Genomic DNA, 14,960 nt, shown 5'->3' with positions numbered 1-14,960 from the left:
GAAATTTTAAGGATATGAGAAATACTCAAGATATAATATGAAGTATACCAGTAGGAAACTAAACTGTGCCTAGCATATAACAAATGCACACAGGCACACAGGGGCACACCTACAAATGTGTGCTCATGTGCAAGCACACACACAAACATTCTCATACTGCAAGATAAACATACAAACACTGGGATCCCGGGCTCTGAGTCTGAGTGTAAGCTGGATGCAAATCTCAGCTCAGCCTCCTGCTGGTTTTGTGTCCTCGATTTTCATCTTCAAGTGAGGATAACCTTTGTGCCTTTCTCATAAGCCTTGTGAAGATTTAATGTTCTATTCACTGTGAAACTCTTAGAACAATGCCAGGCCCAAACGTGCCCAACAACTGTTAGACATGACAATGTGGATCTTCGTTGTTACAATTAACATCTGGAGGAAAAGATACCCAATCGTTAGAATGTTCTGACATATGTGGTTCTGCATCATTTTAAAATAATTTGGGGAGTTGTTTTTGCAAATCTACTGCAAATGGGCATGTGCAATTATTACTATCAGAAAAAAATTGTATGTATATTTTTGCTAAGAAATTGCTACAGAGAAGAATCAAGAGGAACTGGGGACGTAAGCCCTGTCTCTGGCTCATTTCCATCACCAGAGGACAGAAGTGGCTGTAGCTAATAAGTCCAGTCTCGGCACTTTTGTTACACATGGTCATGCTTGAAGACACCAGGAAGAACGGTGAAGATGGTGTCAAAGACGACATTTAATCGTCTTTAAAAGAAGCAGAATCCCTTTATCTCCTCAGAGCTAGACCCCCATCTAAAAGGCATCTCCCCAACTCAAGAGTGCATGGTGCTCAGGAGCACCAGCAGCATCTGAATGGTCCTGTTCTGGGAGGAGGGCTCATCAGTGCTACAATCTCAGAAAAATCAAAGAGAACCAGACGAACTTCTCTAGAGGAAATTCCACATGACCAAAGATTTTACTCACAGTAGGAAACTAGAATTTCAGTTAGATTTTTTACCTAAGCAGCACATTGACTGAGGACCTGCTGACTGAAGCAAGCACAGAAAAACACAAATCAAGAAAACAACATGATGTTCTGAGGCCTAGAAAAAAATATGACCATGGTGTGGCATCAAGTGCCAGATCAAATGAAGGACATTACAGTGGTCATCCATAACGTCCTAAGTGGAAGCCAGAGCTACAGTGTTCACAAGCACCATCGCTGGAGTTTATTTATCTTGTGAGTTTCCTCCACACACCATACTGAAGATAAAATACAATGAGATCATAACCTTTCAAAAGCTTAGTTTATTGTCCAATATTTTTCTCCAGTGGCTAATGGTGATCCTCACAGATTAGAACGATAGAGGTTATAGGAAGAGGCAAGCATGCAGACACATTGAGAAAACAATTTCCTAACAGACGAGAGCCACAGTGGAGTAGAGAAGTCTGGCATGGCTTAGGATACTGAGGAAGTGAAACTGGAGTGTGCCGGGGACCAACCCCTCCACCCCCAGGTGAGAAGTCTCTGCCATTTACCAAACTTACCAACAGAAATGTTAGCATTTTCTGCATGAAATGACATGAAAAACTTTAAAGAAAACTATGAGAGCTTGAGAATTACAGACCAGATTTAATCCAGACAAGAAACTACGATTGAGGAGGCAGCCTTCTAGCCCCAGGTTATTGTCAATCTAGAAAGTGGCAGGGCCAGGACTTGAATTTACATGGATTTGACTCAAAAACTGCTGTGCAAAATTCCATGTCACCAATGGTATAATGATTACTGTAGGTAGGCTGACAATTTTGTAACTATACTGTACCAACACCACTGGAGACAGCCCGCATCTTTAAACTTTGTAAAGTGTATGCTACATTTCAAATGTATGATGGTACTAAAATAGTTGTTTCCCTGAAAAAATTAATTCCAATAACCAAGCAATTCCACCCCTAGGTATATACCTAAGAAAACTAAAAATACATGTCCACACAAAAACTTGTAGATGAATGGTGATAGCAGTACTATTCATAACAGTCCAGAAAAGTGGACATAATCCAAATGTCCATCAACTAATGAACAGTGAATGGATAAAGAAACGTGGTATATTCTACAAATGGAATATGATTCAGCTAGAAAAAGGAATAAAGTACTGGTACATGTTACAGCGTGCATGAACCTTGAAAACATTACGCTGAGTAAAGGAAGCCAGCCACAAAAAGTCACATGCTGTATGATTCCATTTATATGAAACGTTTAGAACAACAAATCCATAGAGACTGAAATGTAGATTAGTGGTTTCCAGGGGGAGGGGGAGATAGGGAGTTTTTGCTAATGGGTGGAGGTTTTCTTTTTGGGGTGATGAAAATATTCTAAAATTAGATGGTGGAAGATGCACAAGTCTATGAACATCTAAAAAGTACTGTGAACTTTAAAAGGGTAAATTGTATGGCAAGTGAATTACATATCTAGTAAAAAAAAAAAAAAAGAAATGCCAAATTCCGACTCTGGCTATCAGGTTCTTGAGATGAGCATTCTGGCAGCCGAAGCTAGGGGTAGAGGAAGAAGGTTGGACTGTGGCTGATTCCCAGGAGGCACCTCGAGGATCTTTTCAGTTTAGGGGAAGAGAGGCTTCAGCAGTGGTGTTTAGGGGCAGCAGCGACTGTGGGGAGCCCATAAGGAAGGAGAGAGCTCTTCATATATTGAGCATTTCATAGGCAGGGTTCCCTTTAGCCTGACATAGATGGGAGGCAGGGCTGGCTTAACCAATTGCATATATAAAAAGCAAAAGAGCCATACAAAAACTAATTTGAAATTGTCATTCTTATTTAATGGTTTGAGCCCAAAGCACATTTTTAGGCTGAAATGGACTAATTATCCAGATAACTTCTTCCCACATACATATTCATGAAGCAATGACTCTACAATAATTTTAAATATTTTTCACTATTTATCATTATAAATTACTTTATAATTTATATTATTCATCATTATAAATTGCTTCATAATTTATATTACTAGTATTCTATTACCTACTGAATAATTGTGTTGGTGGAGATCTGGCTCCAAGACCAAGAACTGACTGTTGTCTCCAACAAGCAGGCCACCCGTGCCCTTTGACAATCCCTAGACTACGCACATACTGCTTGATTCAAACATTTTTAATAGAAATTTCCACTCTTTTCCCAGTCTTTTTCCAGTGTTAAAGCAATTAAGGCAGATAGCTAAAGGAGAATGTTTCCAGCATTGCTCATTCTCCAAAGAGAAGAACAAACGGAAGAACCAGTGGGCACGAAGCAGATGGGTAGCATCCATAAAAGACGAGTCCAAGGACTTGGACACACTACTTAAACTATGTATAAATGACAAATGTTCTGACGTTTTGTTGCTCAGAGCACTAAGTTCTTAGAAGACCAAGGATCCAGTGCCATATGTCAGCCAGAGAGAATGTTTCCCATCGCATCCACCCTCGATTATTAAACATGCTCCTCTGAAATCACAGAACTATCCCAGGGACCACAGGTTCCACCTCCTAATGTGAAGCCTCCATCATGTGACACCTGTGTAATGACTCGCAATCAGCAGTCCCTCATGGTCCCTTCTCAACTCTTAAATATCAGTATCACCCCTCTCTCCACAGTTCACACAGCATGAGGTCATAGTGTGCTGTGAACCGTCAAATTAGCATTTCAGATCACGAAATAGTTAGGTCTTCCCCAAACTGCAATCCTATAAATCTTTAGCAAGCATATCTCTACAAAATAATTCCTTGACCACCAAGTAAGATACTCATCCTATGAGGATTTTCTAGGCAAGATTCTCATCCCATAGGAGTTTCCCTATGGAATTTCAAGGATGAGAATTGGCCCAGGGTTGCTAGCTAAGTACAACTTAATCATAACGAACAGCCACCTCCTCTCCTGATTGCCGCCATTCCCTCTGTACCAGTGTCACCGCACTGTCTTCAGCATGCTCTGATAAATCAAATGCAAGCCTGCCCCAGTCTAAGGGGATCCCACAAATGAATCACCACACAGTCATCTGCACTGGTCTTCAGCACAGAGAATCGAGTCCTTATTTGCTATAACCACATGCTTGAAATGATTAACTCTACCCACATGGGACTCAGATATCTAAACTCTAGTCTCTTGGTGAATAACATCAACCCATAAAGGAGGATCCACAAAACACCCACATATTCTTACAATTAATAAATAAAGTGAGTTTGCTCATGGCCAAGGACTAGTTAATCCCACTGCAAACATACAACCACAGAGCTAAAAAGGACTTTGACAGCTTATCTCAGCTATCAAGACTTCTCTGGGTTCTTTCGAAGTGGCATGTTTCAACCTCACCCTCAATTTCAGAAGAGATGGTACAACTTTATCTCCAATTCTACCATGTAACTGGGATTATTCCACAGGTCCTCTAGGCAGTTTCTGGAATTGGACAGATGTAGGTTTGAATTCTGCCCTCCCTTCTAGATTAGTGACTTTGGAAGAGTTCACTAACATTTACCAACCCTCTTTCCTCATCTAAAATACTAGTACCACCTACCTGTCAAGGTTTTTGTGAGGACCACATCAGCTCATGATATTAATGCTCCCAACACATCATCAGGCGTGTATTAAGTGGCCACTAAATAGTACCTGTTGACTCCCCTCTCTCTCTGCCCTGGCCAGTGTCCAGTTTGAATCATTCGTGGCTCTGTTCTCTTTTTTGTCCATCTATCTTCATCATGGCTTAAACGCCTATGCCCTACCCTCTGCACTTGATCCTGTGGACAGTCGCTGAGCGCGGCCAGCAAGATGCAAGACAATCTCACTCCAAACTCCTGCCTCATCCTAACCGAAAGTCTCGCCTCATCTTCTACCAGGCACCATGCATGACTCAGCATTCTTGAGACACCAGTATGTTCATGCCTACCCACCCTTTTGCCCTTTATGCTCAGAACACCTTCTCCAAACTGCAATTTTCCATCTGTTCCCTCTCTCCTGTGAAGGCCCACCTGAAATGCATCTGCAAAAGCTTTGTTATTTACCCATTCTCATCCTCCATGAGAACTAATCCTTCCTTCAACCTTGTATCAAAACCCATTGTACATATCCTTTATCATTCCACTTACAAAGTGATATAATTATTTATGGACTAAATTTCCCCTATACAACACAGGCCCATACGCAGGAGCTCCATTTTATCACGAGAGAGCTTAGATCTTACACAGTATGGAGACACAGCCAATGTTTGCGAGACAAATAAGGAAGCACAAGAGGGGTTAAGAAGCCCAGCTCCTCCACCAGGCTTCCAGAGTTTAATTCCCTACATGGCCCCTTGCTGACCTGGTGATTTTGGGCAAGTTATTTAACCTCTCTAAAGCTCAACTGCCTCATCATAAAATGAGGATATTAATTGTACTTTCTCTACGAGTTGCTGTGAAGATTATCATACTGAATTGTTTACATGCATCATCTCACACTGACTAGCATGCAATAATTAACACGTACCTGCTGTCACACTGTAATGAAAATTGGAACCCCTAATTTTAAGCCATCTCATATTCTGTTGAAAAATGGGTCAATCCTCTTTGCTGAGTATTCCTTGTCAGTGCTCAGAGGTGTAAGCCTTAGAAACAAACAACTTAATAAAATAGAAGAAGAGAATGAAAGAAAAGAGATACAGAAACTATACATTCACGGCTCTCCTCGTCTGCTACTGGAGCTGGTCAGGAACAAAGTAAAGGTATGATTAGAAAACTGCGTGGTATTTACACCCAAGTTCTAATCCAGGCTCAGTGTCCTACTGTGAATCATTTTCAGAAGACACACATATGATTCCTACATTAATTTCCCCATCTATGAAACCCAGGGCTGTCATATTTCCCTGAACCACAGTGATGCATGCTTTCATTAGCTGCCTGTCATGAGGTTAAACTAAGCAGAATACATTAGTGATTTTTTTCTAATCAAAGTCATAAAGTCAAGTGGTTTCAGCTAGCACTCCCCACTACATACATATGTGAAAGAGAAAAACAGGTCTCAAATTGCAGCCTGGGTGCCCATAACTTTCTAATACCAGCAATAAATCTTTAAGAGAAGGCTAAAACATTTATAAGACTTGGTAACAGCTCAAAGTCTCTAATGCTATATCACTAGATTCCTTATTTAACCAAATTATTTTGAAATGTATATTTGCAGTGGTGAGTGATTAGAAGCCTCCTCTTATAAAGGATCATTCCAGTGTCCCATTGGCACATAATTTAAAGGCAACTTCACCTCATTAGGAGCAGAAATCAGAAATCATGACTAACCTCTGACAGCCAGTTCTGGAGATCACAGGAAGAAAACAGCCACAAATGAAGGAACCAACACTAAGTCTGTCCAGGTGGACCGTCTCAGCTGACCTCCGAAGGTGAACTCACGTAAGAAGGATTCTGGCATTACGACCATCATGCACAAGCGATGAGCTGTTTCACTGTCTCCCTCCTTTCGTACAGGCACTAGATTCCAGAACGGGTTATTAAGCCACCCAAAGGAAGGGTGAAGATAAGGTAACCAGCTCTCCGAGCATGTTCTCTCACTCAGTTTAATAAGGAGCCATGTGGTTTGGAAGCAACTTCTAGAGTTACAGAATGTTAATCAAGATATTCATTATTTTATCCCCCCATGAAACAACAGGCCCAAGCAGCCAGCTCCAGGAATGTCCTGAGACTGTGTTTGCACAAGTCAGGAAACAAAACAGGGTGTTTAAAACGCCCTGCTTGTTACAGCATTTCTGTCCCTTCTGAGAATCTGAATAATACTTAGCAATGGCTTCACAGAAAAACAGATTCCTCAGAGATCCAAATCCACAGGAATCCCACAACGGGGACTATCCTGCATGCTCCCATAAAAATCTTCCCTATCATCCGGTAGCCATGAATTCTAATTCAGGGCTCATCAAACTGTCCATTCATAGAGCAGTACCTTTTTAATTTTAAGCAATACTGAAAGTCAAGTTTTCAGAAGGCCCAAGACAGTGTTCCTCCCGAGCCTGGGTCACTTTCCTTCACCCTCATTGAACTGAATGATTTCTAACAAAAGCCAATGGGATTCTGGTGGAGAGACACAGCGAGAAGAATACTTTACTCAGAGCCGGGCAGACTTGAGTCAAATACGGAAATAAAACCATGGCCAGGTTACTTCAGCTCTGTGAGGTGCCATTTCTCTAGTTAAAATGAGGATGCCCACGCCCACCTTGCCTGGGGATGGAAGGAGTAAATGAGCTAAAACCTGCACAAGGTCACCAGGGTGCCTACTGCCCAGTGGATGGTTAATAATCAGGAATGAGTTTGGACGGCCTTTTAAGAGAGGGACTTCAAATATGCCAGACTCTCTTCCATATCGCCTATTACTCCGTATTGCTGAATTGACAACATGGAAGATGTGTGTGGGTCAACAATGTAAGAGAGGGCACCAACTCAGCTGCTGTAGCTGGCACAGCTGGAATCTTCTACACTCTCCTGAGAGGCCAGCCAGAGAAAGTGACCCATGGACCAACAGAAATAGCCAAAAATGGTGAATATTCAGGACCTCTCATTTCTTACCAGGGATAAAAGGACTTCGGGTGTCTAATTCTCCATGATGACGTTAATACATGCCTCCTGCCTTACCTGTCAGAGAAATGGACATGGGAGATAGAACTTGCTAGAAATTCAATAAACAAAACACAGTTAAAATGACACCTCCATATTAGCTGTGTCTCAAAGGACTTCACATGCCCTACAGCAGGATTTGTCCAAAAAGAAACATTTTCCTAATAGCAATTGCTTACTCATCATTCAGTTTAGCAAAGTCATGGCAATATATTGATAATACCACAAAACATGAGAACATAACACAGGCGTTTAAAAGGTTGGCCAGTGGGAGTAATCTCATAATGACTTTACCCAAGACTTATTAAAAATAAATACAATAATTACAGCCTAGAAAAGTAGGAAGCTAGAAATATTTTCTCAAACATGAAATAAGCTGCCATCATGCCAGTATTCAAACCCAGTGAGATCTGAATGTATTTCTGCTTTGGAGGAAAAAAAGAAGAAACACTGGTTTTTCTTTTCAATGAATTATGGATATCAAGAAAACATAATTTTGATTTATACAAATGCATCAAGTATCAGATATAAATATTAAATTCTTACTGGATATGTAAAGCATGTACAGCACTAAACTATATTTTTTAAATAATTTAAAGAAATTTTGCACAGTATTAAGGAGCTTAAAACCAAATTTAGGGAGAAGAAACATACATATAAATTGACTTTTAAGAACTGATAAAAATACCAAGTGGAAAAGCATAAGATATCTATGGGATTAACACTTAAATTGGAAATGTTTGCATCGAGACAATATACAGAAAAGATATAAAATTAGCCTAGTGCAAGTAGATGTCTTGTAGTACACAGATTTCAAAGAGATCTTTAGGTAAATGCAAGATGGTTATTGTCATGGAATTTGGAAAATGGAAAGGAAGAGATTCTAGAATGAGGATTATACATTCTATCAAATTCCTCATAGAATATACACTTTATAACAGAGTTTCTCAATCTCAGCATTTGGATGGAATAATTCATTGTTGTGGGGCTATCTGACACTGGAGTGTGTTATCAATATTGCTTGCTTCTACCTACAAGATGCCAGTAGCTCAAGACAACAGTCTTGACAATCAAAATGGTTCTAGATATTGACAAACGTCTCCCAAGGGACTGGGGGCAAATCATACTCCCTCACATTGACAATCACCGCTATATACAAAGTTAAAGTCTCAAATAAAATTTTGAGTTATGACATAACAAAAGGACTGCATATAAAAATGAATGTTTTGATCTCCTTTTCCATACTTCAATTTTCTTGTCTACTTACTATGCCCATATGATCCTGTAGACAGAAAGCGATATGCATACTAATCAAAAGCATATCCTGAACCAGTACAACACACAATTTCAGCACAATGAAATGTGGGTTTCACAAATGAGTTATATAATGAAAACCAGATAAATGTGCTTCAGTTACCACAGTAACAAGGACAGCACAATTTGGTAAATGAAATGAATACTGTCAAAATTTGTAAGCAAAGCCTTACCTAATCTATTTCAAAAACCTGAACAGGAACCCCGAATGTCCCAAGGAAGTGTACTTGGATCCCTCAGTTGCTGCTTCTGTTTTGCTTTGCTGAGGTAAAGGCATTACAAGCCAAGTGTGCACCTATGGAAGAGACATATGACCTTCACAGGAGTCAGCCATGAAGAACAGAGGGAAAGAAAGCTTCCTCAGTCCCTACCTATCCCCCACTTCTCTCCTCCCCTTGCTGCTAAGTGGCTTCCTTTTCTTTAGTTCAAGAGTTAAGTGAGCCATTTCTTATCAATTAGGACAGCAGTCTGCCAGAGGCCTTTAAGCGACAGATGGGAAGTAACCAGCACAAAACTCAATTGTGGAAAAGACTAGTCTCTTGTCCTGCCCCTCTACCATCACCACCACCACTTCCACCATGATCACCACCACCACCACCTCCAATTCTACCACCATCATCATCACCACCTCCACCACTACCATCATCATCACCACCACCACCATCATCATCACTACCACCACCACCACCACCACCACCACCATCATCACCATCATCATCAGCTTGAAGTCTCACTGTTATAGCAAGGAATCCCACAACCCTGCACTGGGCTCCAGCACAATCTAACCCCTCCTTGAACATAAGCCTATGAAACTTTCCCAGCACACCTTTCTTACCTACACTAGAGTTGTCTACTTCTGAAACTTCTACATTTCCAAAACTTGCTCAAGTCATCTCTTGGCCTGCAACATCAACCCTACACAAATGTTTACGTACCAACTTATTAAGTTGAGCTGTAAACAAAACGGACATGCAGAAAATAATGAAACTGCTCACAAATTGCAGAAACTGCTTTGTGTTGCAAAGCAAGTTTTCCAATGGATGAGCATCCATTTCTTTAACTCATACAGTGCTTAAGAGGAGCCAAGTGCTGTCCTAAAGATTGTACAATTATTAACTACCTCGCCTTTATAGCAGTTGCCCAATGAAACAGTTACTATTATAAATTTTATTAATAGTTCTATTATTTTTTTATTAATAGACTATTTTTTAGAGCAGCTCTAAGTTCACAACAAAATTGAGGGAAAGATACAGAAATTTCCAACGTGCCCCCTGTCTCCACACATGCGCAGCCTCCCCATTATCAACATCCCCCACCAGAAGGGAACATTTGTTACAATTGATGAACCTACAATAACACATCATAATCACATGAAGTTATCATCTTCTTTTTACACATGGGGAAACTGAGGCACAACACCATTAAGAAACAAGTCCAAGGTCACAATAAATGGCAGAGCTGAGATTCAAACCCAGGCAGCATTTTCTTGAGGGTCTCTGAACCACTTCACTCTGTAGCCACTCTAAACCAAATTTCCGGGGTGAACTCCATGTTTAAGTAATATTTTTTAAATAAATGTCATAGAGTCAGAGCACCAGTAACCTTTGGTCTGCTAATTTTCAGCCTTTTTTCTAACAAGAGGACCCTATTTTCAAAAGCCTTCACTCCAGCTCCCGTCTCCTCTCAGAACATTTTGGGGGAAAATCCAGTGCCATTTTAAGCAGTTTAGAAACAACCAGTTTTATTTCAACCTCCTCTTTTCACAGGTGTGGAAACTGAGGCCCCAAGAGAGGAAGTCGTTGATAACAGCTGATTCTCTGAACTAGTTGATAGCAGAGCTGGACCTAGAACCCAGGATTCCTGATACCAGTCGGCCACTTGTTGACATCCCTTGGCACCCTGGTTAATGACGAAATAAGTGTTCCATATAAAAGTACAATCTAATATCTATCGGTTTAGAAACATGGCTAAAGACACATGAAAATGACTCACCAGAAGAGCCACAAGATAGTCATTCACCCACACATCCCTCTCTCTCTAAACCTTCAGGGTCAAATATCCTAGTGGGAAATTTGGGATTCCAGCTGTACCTCCCATCTATGGAGTCCAAAGCCCTTTTCAGGCAAACCTGGGCAACCAAGTTCCTGGCCCAGTTGTCCAGGGAGAAAGTATGTAATAAAAACTTTACTGATCTGAGATTACGGCTGAGCAAGAACTAAAACCCCGAGTCCCTCTGTTCATCTGTCCATCTGTGTCCAGTGCACGCCCCAGCCCTGGGCTCGTCCTCCAGGCTCACACCTGAGGACGGGCCTCTACCTGCATGTGGAGACACAGAGGCTCCCCTGCAGCAGCTCTCTAACTGATTTACAGGTTGACCTGCAGAACTTCACGTCTTAAACTTTTCCATGACTAAGTTTCTCCCTGTGGAAAGTATACTTCCCTCCCTGAGGGTGTTGAGAAATGGCTAAACGCACCTGGCTGCCTGGGGAAAGTGCCTCCAATGGAGGCATTAGGATGGGGCGGCTGTGTCATTACCAGGATGGCTACTGTCGATTATTCATGCAGCTGCTCAAAACAAGTCTCCAGGAGGAGAAAAAGACTTCTGGAAAAACTGCAGGTTTAACACACAAGTAAGACCCTTGGTTTCACGTTGAGATTAAGTGAGACAGCATCCTTCATTTAAGGTTTTTCTGTTTCTATATCCAGGCATCTGGATGCAATCTTAATAAAAAATTCTATGTATTGTCCTATGAAGATAATAAGTAGATAGGAAAAAGCCTTTTTAGCTTTTGTTTTATCATAAGAATTTTTTCTGTTTTAGAAACTGTTAATTAAAGTTAGTGCCAGAAGTTTTATTTTCCGGTCTCTTTCATTTGTTTTTACTAAATAAAAGAAGGTGTGTAAATAGACAAGCATGCACCTACACCTCTAATAGGACAAAAGAAATCATATGATCTTGTAGATCGATTAAGAAAGTAAAAAATTAATAATAATAATAATAAAGAACTCAGAGAGATACTAAGATCTTATTAAAAATAAGATACATACAACTAATAAATTTCTGTAGACATTACATGAGCGCCAAAGAGGTAGGACCTTTCTTTATTCAACTTTACAAAGCATTTTGTTGCATTTTCCTGGGGCTGTTTTAATATTTGATTTCCCTGGGCAGTCAGCTGTCAATCTCCCCAGGATTGGGATTTCCATTTCACTGGTCTTTAATCTTGCAAAGCATCCAGGCTATTCTTTTCAGAGATTATAAATAAGTAAATAAAACAATCTGCAAGTAAAAACAAAAAAGACATACAAGCTGCCTACATTTCCACAACAGAGCGTTCTGTGCCTACTCACTATATTTATTCTTGAGTTATAGCAAATGACAATTTCCATCTGGACGTTTTTTTCATAAAGGCATTTCTCATTTCATCCTGTGATAATTTGAAAAACTATGTACTCTGTGTAACCATAAATAAAATAGCTTACAGCACCACTCCAAAAATTTTTCTCAACCTTCATGCATACTAAACTAGTTGTTCTAATCCAGGCAAAAGAAATCGGGTCAGCAGGCTGAACAACGGAAAGGGAGAAATAAATGGCATGTCTCTGGCATGTTCTCTGTTTTGCTACTGATTATCTTGGGAGGCTCCAGAGTTTAATAAATCTTCTTAATTGGACACTTAGCTCAGTCACTGGGCTAAAGCAGACAATTAAGAGACAAGTCTCCATTGTGCATGTAACTCTATGCCTTATCTATACCATGGGTGTCCTGTGAATTCAACCACTTCAGGGGCCAGGCATCTCCAGCCCATATCCAAGCATCATCAAGTGGAAGCAAAAGTGCATCCCTAGCTGCGCACCAATAAAGGCACACCCGAGGCTCATGTATACCAGCCTCAACTGGCACAGGCTGGGTACTTCTCTTGTCAGCCACAGATTGAGAGTCAAGTCACAGCATTACCACGTCTCACCCACTGCCAGAAGGATGGCTCATCCCCAGCCCAAAGAATTAAACTGTGCTGGTGACTCACCCACAAGGAAGAGAGAGAAGAAGGAAGGAATAAAATTCATCTTGTCCCTACCAAATAGAAAAACTTACATAAAATATGCAATCATGATTAGAAAATATCACAAGCTATAACTTAGAGGAGGATCAACTGAGGCTAATTAAGGCTAAATAACACTGTGACTGTCGGTGCTAGAGCTTCCTTTTAGAATGAGAGAGCAGGTCTTAGCTAAATTCAGGCAAGGCATTCTCTGGAATGAAAGACTCTGTCTCCTTCAAGAAGGTAGCCTCCTGGCCCATAAATGATGGGTGGAAAATCAGTCTTGTCCTGGATTCCAGGTGTACTTTCCTTTACCCCTCCCTTCTTCTGATTGTTCTAACTGAACCCTAGAGAATTATTTCTATGAAAATAAAACATAGTCTACCATTTCCTAGGTTATCCTATACTTAAATGATTTTTCTTTGAAACGGCCATCAGATTGACTAACAACATTCTTTAGACTTTCAGACCAAGAGGGTCTCAGAAAACAAAGACCTATGAACTGCTCTTACTTTGATTCCTCTATCTGTTTACTATTATTTTCTACACTGAACAGTCACCGTTGTTATTATTTTCTTGAATAAAAAGACTTCATTACCAAAACACAGCATTCATATATGCATCCATCAGCAATGTCTGGTGTTTCATCCACCATGTCTACCATTCCACATAACCCACCACATGAAACGTATGTGGGATGATTGTTGGCAGGAGATAAAACAGCACCTGCATTCCCAGCTAGGGATCACAAGGTCAGGCGGCCAGGCATTGGGCTCCTAGGAGTTAGAGTGAAGGGGACTTTAGGAAAGATGAGCACATCCCCAGGAGAATGGGAAATAAAATTATGCAATGACAGGACAGTGGGAAAAAGCTTTTCTCAAATCATCCGGGGAGTACTCTGAGGAAGGAGAAAGGGCATTCCTTAAACATATACTACCTATGATGGCAAATGCAATGCAAGCTATATAGATGAAACCAACTAGAAGTAAGGGCATTGGGCTGAGAAGAGTAGAGGGAAGTCAACTGGCTTCTGGAGACTTAGACAAGATTTAGAAAGTGTAGGCAAAGAGTATTCAAGGCTTAAATGGCATGCCCATAGTATTGAGCAGGGTGGAATGAGGACTCACATAAATGGGCTGGTATACATTGAAATATTGGGGCAAAACCTTCCAGCACATTCCATGAGACTTCATAAAGGAAGAGCATAAGAAGAGAGGGTAAGAATGAATGCTTGAAATTGCTGCATAAATTGGAGAAATTAAATCATCATGTATTTTCACCCTGTTAAGTATACACAGTTACAGGACAGGGAAGGCAAATAATAGTAGATATTATTTCACAATGTTTTGATTACACATGGACAACAAAAACTCCACATGCTTAATAAAAGTCAAGTTACATAGTAATAATAACTTACATGTTTCTGAAACATTACTGTACTGGATCTCCCCAACAGCCTAGCATTTACAAAGTTTATAACTCCCCCTTTAAATGAATTTCAGTGAATGCAAGCAACGTGTGTACCAAAATAGGTGTGTACAAACTCTATAAAGTAAGTAAAACCCATCTGAAGAAATTAGGAAAGAACAGTCCCTAACATTTTTTCTATCTTATAAGATCTGATTCAAAATTATCACTTACTGTCTTTCTTGTTTAACTGGACGAAAGCTAAAAGAACATCCAACTCTTCTGTCACTGTGAAATGAAAATTTATTATGCAATCATTTTAGTAAAACACATATTACATGCATAAATAGACGTCTTTATCATCATAGTTCATGTAATAATATTTGAGACTTTAAAGGATACCACTGAACAAAATTAATTTCAGTTACAATAAATGAAGCATAAGATATAGAAAACTCCACTCTGCTGTGTTCAAGATCTAGCAATTCATGATGAGTAAGAAAAAATTACTTTCATCTAAGATGATAATTTTCTCTAACTCTTTCTGCTGATGCCTATCCATTATATTCTCTTT

The 14,960-nt window shown here is 40.2% G+C and overlaps 1 protein-coding gene across 4 annotated transcripts in view; it reads right to left on the bottom strand.

Moving 5' to 3' along the window:
• SEMA5A (semaphorin 5A) overlaps nt 1-14,960 on the bottom strand; it is a 460,083-nt gene that overhangs the window by 311,000 nt on the left and 134,123 nt on the right. For 2 of the 4 annotated variants that reach the window (XM_070519877.1, XM_070519878.1), the window contains one exon: nt 14,621-14,674. The exons of the other annotated variants lie outside the window; for them this stretch is intronic. The gene's annotated coding sequence lies outside the window, so the exon portion shown is untranslated. The remainder of the gene's footprint in view (nt 1-14,620; nt 14,675-14,960) is intronic. 4 annotated transcript variants of the gene reach the window in all.

This window comes from Equus asinus, chromosome 10 (assembly GCF_041296235.1).
Source record: "Equus asinus isolate D_3611 breed Donkey chromosome 10, EquAss-T2T_v2, whole genome shotgun sequence".
NCBI classification, from domain to species: domain Eukaryota; kingdom Metazoa; phylum Chordata; class Mammalia; order Perissodactyla; family Equidae; genus Equus; species Equus asinus.
Note: the sequence above shows the minus strand (reverse complement) of the source record. Positions and strands in the feature narration are given on the sequence as shown.